Source organism: Mus caroli, chromosome 10, assembly GCF_900094665.2.
Source record: "Mus caroli chromosome 10, CAROLI_EIJ_v1.1, whole genome shotgun sequence".
In the NCBI taxonomy this organism is placed as follows: domain Eukaryota; kingdom Metazoa; phylum Chordata; class Mammalia; order Rodentia; family Muridae; genus Mus; species Mus caroli.
In genome coordinates this window covers 57,929,239-57,939,736 of record NC_034579.1, presented here as the reverse complement: position 1 = coordinate 57,939,736, position 10,498 = coordinate 57,929,239, and the positions used below count along the sequence as shown (strand labels likewise).

General features: G+C 42.1%; 1 protein-coding gene across 5 annotated transcripts in view; it reads right to left on the bottom strand.

Annotated features, from left to right (window-relative positions):
* Positions 1-10,498, bottom strand: part of Ctnna3 (catenin alpha 3) — a 1,468,839-nt gene that overhangs the window by 1,428,818 nt on the left and 29,523 nt on the right. The window contains exon 1 of one of the 5 annotated variants that reach the window (XM_029482773.1): positions 1,045-1,143. The exons of the other annotated variants lie outside the window; for them this stretch is intronic. The gene's annotated coding sequence lies outside the window, so the exon portion shown is untranslated. Of the gene's footprint in view, positions 1-1,044; positions 1,144-10,498 lie in introns of those variants that run through there. 5 annotated transcript variants of the gene reach the window in all.

The following is a 10,498-nucleotide window of genomic DNA, read 5'->3' as shown; positions in this document are numbered from 1 at the left end:
TCTCTCTCTCTCTCTCTCTCTCTCTCTCTCTCTCTCTCTCTCTCTCTCTCTCTCTCCAAAGCTATACTTTCTCCTCTGTCAAGATGTAGGACACAAGTGCCACGCAGGCGTGGTTGGGAAACCCCTCTTTTTCCCTGTTCAGTCTTGTTCTTGGCACTTTGTTTCTTTTCTCTTTCATCCACATTTAATTTAGCTTATCTTGAATTTTATATAGACTTGTGAGCACCTTAAGTCCTCCCTACAACAGGTGAGGAATAGATAACCTGTCTTCCTATACATCCACAAAAAAACAGTCATTTTCCCACTTGCCCTCGACAAAGCCTTAAAATTTTAACTCCATATCAATATACAAGTTATCCAGACCCATGAGTTCCTTCTGGCTGTGTCAGTTCTCTCTTCACACATACTTCAGGCTGCACACAAGTGACACTAGGAAAACATTCACGCACGACTTAAGTTCAGAGGCTGATAATAGGAACCAAATTGTTTGCACAAATAAACTGCTCACTGCACAAGTTTTATATTAAAACAATGTGAAGCCCCTGGTGCCTCGTATACAGCTATTCAGACAGTGAAGACTCTGTTACCCTGGAAGTTTGTAAGTGCTCTGTGTAAGACTGCTATAGCTGGGGCATTGGCACATGAGAACTGTTTTCATGCTGTTTTTAATATCTCTCTCAAACACTCCAAATAGCAGAATTGAGCTTCTGTTCAACTGAGTCAGCCTGAGTTGTTATACAAGGGGGAAAAAAAACTGTGTTTGAATTATTGTATTTCGATCTAACTCTAAAATGCCAGCTGATCCACTCTGAACCATAGACTTTTAAAATCTGAGCTTTCATAAGCCTAGACTTCAGTGTAACTAAAAGGAGACTTCCTCACAAAAGTCATCAATGCACAACACAGCTTCTAGTCATGCCATCTTAGAGAAATCATGTCCCTCCGTTTCCCCCAAAGTTATCTAACCAGATGACAAATAATCTGCCCATACTGGGGTTTGCCTTATGACAAAGTCTGATTTTAAAAAGTCGACCCTGGACTCACCTATGGCAGGACCCAGTGTGGCCCACACAGAGATGCTGAGCCACTGCCTAAGCAACTCCTTGTGTTTAGAAAGCCGGTGCCACGGGTCGTGGCTCACAATTTGGCTTATGAGGACTCTGTGAGCAAACAGCCTGACAAGCACCCTAGTGTATTTCAGGATGACTGACAGGGCACGGTGGCTCAAGCGGGAAGGGGGATGGGTGCTCTTAAAGCAACAAGCCAGCCAAGACAAAAACCACCCAGTAGACGTTAGTCCTCAAAGGTGCAGTGGGAAGTCATCCATGGTCAGCCTGAACACAACTTTCATGCACCCTGTACACCCAAGTCACCCAAAATCCAAAATGGGACGGACAAAAGTAGAAATAAAGAGTTTACAGCAGGCTTTATACTTCCTGAAGCTATCAAGCCTATAAACTTGATACTTAAGAATATTCCAATTCCGTTTTACAGAAATTAAATCGCGGTACTGGGGGGGGGAGGGGAGATCTCGCCATTACATATGTGTGAAGAAATCTTACAACAGCAATGTAAAAATAGCTGATCAAAGTAACTTAAACCAGGCATGGTGGCACAGGCCTTTAAACCCAGCACTCAGGAGGCAGAGGCAGGAGAACCTTGGTGAATTTAAGGCTACCTTGGTATACATAGTGAGTTTCAGACCAGCCGAGGCAATAAATTGAGACCTGTATTCAATTAAATAAAGTGATTTAATGGAGCCAGAGAAAAGGCTTACTGACTGAGAGCACTGGCTTCTCTCCTAGAAGCCCTAGGTTCAACGTCCAGCATTCGTATGTCAGCCCACAACCATCTGTAACTCTAGTCTCAGGGGATCAAATGTCCTCTTTTGGCTTCTATGGGCTCTAGCATGCACATGATGCTTAGACATACATGTGGAGAAAAACATTGTATGCATAAAATAAATGATTTTCAAATGTTAATTAATTTAATTATCAATTAAGTAATTTAAGTAATCAAAATTGTTCCCAGAGATAGTGGCAAGGCATGTATGTATTTCTTCTTACTGTATACTTTCCCTACCATCAACTTTCCTGGTTAAAAGGTAGAACAAGGTAGAACAAAATACTAGGAAATTCTAACTCTGGTTATTTGTATACCAGTTTCTCTTAGGGATACAGTTAATTCATTAGCTTAATCCTTCACATTTGGAATTTTTTTATATTATTTTGCAATACTTTCTACTTTTCAATTCTTCAATGATTAATTCACTTAGCTTGTTTTAAGTCACTCGTTATTTTAAATGCAATCCCTCACGTTGCCAGTTGAGGGTGTTATTACATTCTAAATATTGTCAACACTACACTGAATGATAGTCATTCTCATACTTCAGTAGGAGCTGCAGCAGAACACCTCCACTTTCCTTAGGAAACTTACTTAGAAATATCCCAGTTTGTCTGGCCTGTATCAATTTGATTTGTAGTCTATTTAACTTACATTTTCTAACTCCCAGGCTTAATTATTGGTAATTACCCCTTATCTATGAGGAACTACAGGTTAATTATAGTAAAGACAGTTACTGCTATGATAGTATAATTGTGTGTCTCTTGAGCGCACAGTGCTGGGACTAACAAATTTCTCATGCAACCTCCAAAGCCCTCATTTTACAACTAAACATTCTGGATACAGACAAACTCCTTTTGCCCGATTCACTCTAAAAGTGCAAACCTGGCCAGGCTGTGGTGGCATATGCCTTTAATCCCAAGCACTTGGGAGGCAGAGAAAGGTGGATCCCTGTGAGTTCAATGCCAACCTAGTCCACAGAGTGAGTTCTAGGTCAGCCAGGGCTACACAGAGAAACCTTGTTTCAAAAAATAAAACAAAACAAAATGGATAAAGTGCTTGCTTAGCAAGTGTAGGGAACACCATTTGGATCCCAAGTAAATGTCTGAGCATAGAGGCCCACATGTAGCTCCACTTCAGGGTAGGGGCATACGGGGAGGGGGGGAGGGGTGTCACTGGGACTAGCTGGCTAGCTAGAGTAGACATAAAGGTGAACTCTGGGTTCAATTGAGAGGTCCTGCCTCACTGAGTTGGGTAGACAGCCATTGAAAAAGACATCTGATGTCAACCTCAGGTTTCCATGCACCTCCACACCAATGCATGTGAACACACACACACACACACACTTTCTCAAATCTCAAGACAGGATTTCTTTTTCTTTCTTTCTTTTTTATTTTTAATTGTATAGCAACAACTAACAGCTAGGCGAAAATCATACTGTCTGTTTGGAAACCAAATGTAAATACTATTGATTCTCTTTCAAAGTTTTATGGCCCTAATTTTCTAAACTGCCATGTTCTCGGTGGTATAAAACAGATGCTTAAAATTGTTTTTCAAATTACTCATCCCAAAGAAAATTGAAACATCAATGCCATCCGTGATTAGCTTGACCCTTCTCCCAGTCAGCCACATAAGCCCAGCACACGGCAACCAACCTTTTTCTGCTTTCAGCTAACCACTTAGTTCTGTTTTAGTTTCCAACAAGTTTGCTTCCCTAATACAGCGTCTCTCTCCTAAGCCCTGGTCCACCTGGCAGATTTGGTTTCCACAGGAGCCTTGAAACCTTATGTCTAAAGATCCTTTTAATTTTGGTTCTACCTAAAATGGCTTAAAATTTTTCTTTTAAATTAATGATAATACTTAAGAGAGAAAGAAGGCTGATAAATATATATTACTTACTTAGGACACTCCTTTGTACTTTCAGCAATGAAAAAAAATGCCTTCATAGATTTGACTTTTCAGTACTTCATACGCTTACCCTTCAAAAGAACTTCCTTAAGTTATTGCAGCAGTCACATGAGAGGTTAACACACAAGCAGCGAACAAATCTAGAAGCATCACTGATCCTGGCGGAATTCAGATAGTGTCAGTGAGTGGCACATACGTAAGTGGGATCCCAAGGGCATCTACAGATGCAGAATCCGGGGACTAAGAGGAGATGAAGTGTGACAAGTGTCCTTCTGTGTTCCCTGCTAGTCCGTGAGACTACACATGCTTTCCAAGAGGAATCACAGAGGAAGAGTCTGGGGTAGTGGTGGGAGCCTGTGATCCCGGCGCTTGAGAGGTAGAGCCATTGAGAATCCGGAGTTCAAGGTCATCCTAGGCTACAGATGGAGTTCAAAGCCAGCCTGGGCTACCTGAGGTCCAAAACGAGCGAGGTTAACAAGGATGGACATGATTAGGGGATATGTTACCTGTATGCATTGTGTCACAGAGAAGAACATTATTTTGCACAATTAATATAAGCTAAAACAAGGGGGTGGGGTTTTTAATGAAAAGAACTGCTTGCCTTCAAGGTACACATTCCATGGCTTTCTCCACAATGGCCACCATTTACCTGCTTCTCTTGAATTGCGACGTGAGACCTGAGAAGTTGCTATGAAGAGGAATCCCTCATCAGATTACACAGCAAATATAAAGGGATGCTGAGGACTGTCCTGAGGGCCCTCTGGCCCATCTTTCTTCTATGAAAAGGCTCCTCTCTTTGCAGAACTCCATTCACTCAAACCACATCTGAAGAAAGTAACAAGTGTGTATTGCTCTGATTTCAAAACGGGCAGTCCTTGAGGTCACATGTTTTTATTTAGCGGGTTGCATCTGTTTCTCCCAGGAACGTCATCTACCACATTGGTGGTAAGTTATAATAAGAAAACAAAGAAATTCAGTCCTAAAATAGATGGGCTTCAGAACTGCTCCAAAAGTTGTAACAAATGCTTCACAAAGGAAATGACAGACACTCTAATGAAAATTAATAAGTATGTATCTTTTAAGCCTGGGTATGGGAGGGTTAAGGGGCAGAGTACTGAGCTCAGAGCAGAATGGCAGTAAGTTAAAAAATAGAAACTTCTGTATCTTGTTCCCACGTGAGACTTATGGAGTGGTGCCAACCTTGCTTCATTCCAGAGCAGAGAGCCTCCCCGTTGCTGAGCTATATTAGAGAGAGGAGAAGGAAATCCTTTCTCCCACACTCTGTTACCAAAGATAATGACAGAGAACTGGTGATGGATGGCACCACCAAGTAGCCATGTTTATTTTACGTATTTTATTTAGAGAGTCTATGTCTTCGTTAACTCTCTAAAATGCCCGAGTTTACATAATACAGAAGAAATGCATGCATAAGAGCCAAGAAAATCAGTTCTGGGAGAATCTCAGTGGTAGAGCACTTGCCTAACACACAAGGCCCTCTGGCCACAGCTTTCCAGGCCCTGCTTCAGATGTTTCCTGTAGAGGAGAGTGTTTTGGTTGTGAGGCTGCCCTTAGATCTCTGAGACATTCCCCAGCGCTGTATGCAGTTTTCTGGAAAGTTCCCTTGGCTTTCCACTCTGTTTTCATTTTTTTAATATATATTTGTTTATTGGTGTGTTTGTCTGTGTGTGTGTGTGTGTGTATGTGTGTGTGTGTGTGTGTGTGTGTGTGAAGATCAGAGAACAACTTGCAAGAGTCATTTCTCTCCTTCCACCTTAAGGACTTTGGGAATCAAACTCAGGTCACCTTAATTCACTGGCCCCTTCCTGGTCTCGTAGATGCTTATACTTGCTGGGAATTGAACTCAGGACCTCTGGAAGAGCAGTCAGTGCTCTTAACTGCCAAGCCACCTCTCCAGCCTTTTTTCATGATTTCTGAATTGGCCCTAAACATACTTCTGCCCTTCTGTACTATATATCAGTATAAAGCAGTGTTCTCAGCCTTAATCATGTATTGGCAAGTTGTAAAAAATGTTGAAACTGTGCCCTGTAATACAAAATACTCAGCCAAGATTTAATTCTTTTTTTTAATTTATTTATTATATGTAAGTTGTAGCTGTCTTTAGACACTCCAGAAGAGGGAGTCGGAGCTCATTATAGATGGTTGTGAGCCACCATGTGGTTGCTGGGATTTGAACTCAGGACCTTCAGAAGAGCAGTCGGGTACTCTTACCCACTGAGCCATCTCACCAGCCCCCAAGACTTAATTCTTTATGTAAAAGTTAAGCATGCACATCCATCGTATTGGTATGAAAATGTCTTTCTCTTCAATAATATGTATATCTATATCATAGAATTATCTTAAAATAAATTTCTTTACATTTTGATTATCAGTAAATATGTGATTTACAGCAGTTTTATATATGTGTATGTCCATGAAAATTTCTCATACAAAGTAGGTTATAAGTACAAAAAGTTTAAGAAACCCTGACATGGACAATGAATATATTCAAAACTACAAAGAATAAGACTATAGAGAAACAGAAACAGTCTCCTGAGATCATATCATAACAGAAAAAAAGAATCTTTTGCAGAATTTAATAACTACAAACTAATGTGTTACAATGTCACATTTGTAAAATACATAGGTTAGTAGTAGGGCCTACTTTAACTGTCTGAGATAAAAGTGAGATCACATCTAAAATATTCCAAGTTAAAAATCACTCCCGTTGCCACCTTTCAAAAGCTCTGAGGGACAGTTTACAAGATGAGAGAGAGAGAGAGAGAGAGAACACACAGCAACGGCTCAGAACACAAGAGGCTCTGTTCAAACGTGCCGTGCTCTGCCCAACACAAGATTTACTGGTGGCAACTCCCCCGCACCCCAGGGTGACCTTTTCTCCTGCTATACTCTTGTTGTTGTGATCCTGTCAGTGGCCACAATGACTTCAAGACAGAACTGTTTGTTCCCTCAGAGTAAGGCACATCACCCAGAGTTTCTGCTTTCTAGTCTACCAAGCATGGTGGCTGGGTGAGAAGAGACTTCCCGCTCAGTGACACATCTATCAAGAGCTGCCCTCCTGGAGCAAAGCAGGAAACGGGCGTTTTTAGTGTAAGAGTCTTCCTCTCATCTTCTGCCAAGGCTGGAGTTCCAGGCGCAAACCACCGTGCCCAGCTTTTTAAGTGGATTCTTGGGGATTTGAACTGGGGTTCTCATGCTTGAACCATCCCAGAAGTCTTCACTAGCAAATCTTAATCAGGGCCGGTTTGATGCTTAAGAAAAACAACTTTCTGGGCTGGCAGAATGTCTCAGTAGGTAAAGGTGGTGCTGCCAGCCTTGGCAACCTGAGCTGACTCTCCAGAGCTCACATAAGGCAAGATGCTCTCTAACCTCCACACATATACCATGGCACGTGTACACACACACACACACACACACACAAATACATAAATATAAATAAATAAATAGATGTGTAATGGTTTCAATACGTATGGCTCCCATAGATTCATGTGTTTGAATGCTTGGCCATAGGGAGTGGCACCATTAGAAGGTATGGCCTTACTGGAAGAATGGTGTTGGTGTGTGTCTCTATGTATGTTGGTGGGCATTAAAAGTCTCCTCCTGGGCTGGAGGGATGGCACAGTGGTTAAGAGCACTGACTGCTCTTCTGAAGGTCCTGTGTTCAAATTCCAGCAACCACATGGTGGCTCACAACCATCTGTAATGAGATCTGATGCCCTCTTCTGAAGACAGCTACAGTGTACTTAGATATAATAATAAATAAATCTTTTTAAAAAAATGTTTTAAGTCTCCTCCTGTTCATCTTCAGATTAAGATGTAGAACTCTCAGCTCCTCCAGCACCATGCCTGCCTGGGTGCTGCCGTGCTCCCACCATGATGATAATGGCCTGAACCTCTGAACCTGTAAGCCAGCCCCAGTGAAATGTTTTCCTTTATAAGCATTGCCTTGGTCATGGTGTCTCCTCACAGCAAAGGAAACCCCAACTAAGATAAGACACAATTTTATTTTTAAGAACTCTTTTTAAAAAATAATGTAAGATAAACTTTTTTTGGCCAGGGAGACGGCTCACTAGGTATAGGTGCTTGCTGCCCAACCTGGCAACCTGTGCTCAATCCCAAGTCCACATAAAAGCCAAAGCAGAGAGCCGATTCCACAAAATTGTCCTCTGATCTCCACGCACATACACATACAGAATGCATGTGTGTGTATGCATGTGCACACACTAATAACAACAACAACAACTTTTTAGAAGCTTCTAGAGCTAGGGAGTGGGCTCAGTGGGTAAAGTGCTTTGCTGCTAAAGCATGAGGACCTGAGCTTGCATCCCTGGCACCCACATAAAGTCAAGTGTGGCATCTGTACCTGCAACCCCAGCTCTATGAGTGACAGATGCAAGGAAACTGCTGGGGCTTGCTGGCCAGGCAGCCTAGCAGGAATAGTGAGCCATGGGTAGGGAATGAATGTGTTATAGATGAATGAATATGTATTATGTCTTATCACAGAGTTCGTGTTGGCCTGGCTGGGAACTGGAATATGGGAAATGGAAGTGGTAAGGGATTAAGAATAGGAGGAAGTGGGGACTGGAGAGATGGCTCAGCAGTTAAGAGAACTGACTGCTCTTCTGAAGGTCCCCGAGTTCAAATCCCAGCAACCACATGGTGGCTCACAACCGTCTGTAATGAGATCTGATGCCCTCTTCTGGGGTGTCTGAAGACAGCAACAGTGTACTTACATATAATAAATAAATAAATCTTTTTTTTTTAATGAGAGGGGAAGACAGAAAGAGAGAACAAGAGAAAAGGACTCAGAAAAGAAGTATCTGACAATTAAAGAAGTATCTGACAATTAAAGAAGTATCTGACAATTAAAACTGGGAAATGTTATAGTGATCCATAGAAAATCAAAATCTTATTAGAGCCACAAGATAAAGTAGTAATTAGAGGTGCTTGCCACCAAACCTGAGCACCTCAGTCCAATCCCTGGAACCCACGTGGTAGGAGGAAGGAACACAATGACTCCCAAAGTTGTCCTCTGACTTCCTCACATGGACTATAGCATGCACGGTACACACACATACACACACACACACACACACACACACGTACATACCCACTCACACCCAGGCAAAATAAATGAAGGTAATAAGAATTTTAAGTGAATTCATATGAGGCTCTATAGAGTGGTATATTAACCTTTTTTTAAAGTTACACCAGAAATTCTCATCAGTTGCTTTTATCAGCCGGGGTACTAGGAACTGAGGACTAGAAGTCAGGTTAGGAGAGGAAAAAAAAAAAAAAAAAAAAGAGGAGCAGGTGTTAACTCACAGTGACTCTGCAGTATCTACTACAGAAGGTATACAGCTGAAAAAAATACAGACTCGCTGAAATGGAAGCCGGATTCCACCTGCTAAACATAGCTTGAGTGGGTCTGTGTGTCATAGGTCCAACCCAGGGGCCCAGAAAGGTGGAAGCCGGAACCGCTGCTGGCTGTCTCCGGTGTGGCTGGATGCTATTTCTGGTCAGTTGTCCTGCTCTCTCTCTCTCTCTCTCTCTCTCTCTCTCTCTCTCTCTCTCTCTCTCTCTCTCTCTCTCTCTCTTTCCCCGCACCTACCCCCACCCCTGGAGGATTTTTGCAGTGCCCAGTGTAACTCAGGAAAGACTTCTTGCTTATGCCAGTTCGAATAGACTTTTGGTTTAGGTACTTTGTTATGCAAAATATAAATATATAAATAGGATGTACCTTTTTCAGCTTAAACCAAAACATAATGCTGCAGAAATGGCTCAGCACGTAAGAGTGTTTACTGCTCTCGCAGGAGACTCGGGCTCAGTTTCCAGTATCCCATCAGGTGGTTCACAGCTGTCTGTAACCCAGTACCAGAGGCTCCAACACTCTCTTCTGGCCTCTGCGGGTACCTGTGCACATGTGGGACATATACAAACAAGCAGGGGCACACATACATAGTTTAAATTTTTTTGATTGTTCTTTTAAATGTTTATTTTAGCTGGGAGTGATGGTGCAGTCCTTTTATAGCAACACTTGGGAGGCAGACGCAGGCAGATCTCTGTGAGTTCAAGGCCAGCCACATAGGGATACCCTGGCTCCAATAATAACAATAACAATAATAACAATAATAATAATAATAAATCTATTAAAATAACAGTTTAAAGCATGAGGTTAGGAAAGGGTAGGAAACATATACAGAAGAGCCAGATGGTGGCCGGGGTCCCAACAACCCATCAAATGCTATGCCTCGACCACCAGAGCATCTCTTCAAGACACCGACGTGGAGTAAGATCAGCAGATCCCCTCCTTACACAGAACTTAAAACATAACAGAAGGAAAGAGATGGTGATAACAATGATTATGGATATGATATGAAGACAATTGTAAGATTCTATAAAAGACATTTTTTTAAAAACTAAGGAAACAAAAAAGAGATAAAGACAGACAGACAGACAGACAGACAGACAGACATATACAGAGGATAAACATTAAAAGATGTTAATTCTCCTCGCAGTCAAATGTCAAGACCATAGAAGAACTTGATAACTTGAGACACGTGAATTCGACTGGGGTGGGGTGTAGCTCAGTTGGTAATGTGCTTGCCTAGGAAGCCCTGCGTACAGTCCCCATCTCCTCACTGGGGCACACGCTGCAATCCCAATGCTCAGGAGGTGGAGGCAAGAGGATCAGATGGGCTAGAGAACCCACCTAAAGGGAAAAAAAAAA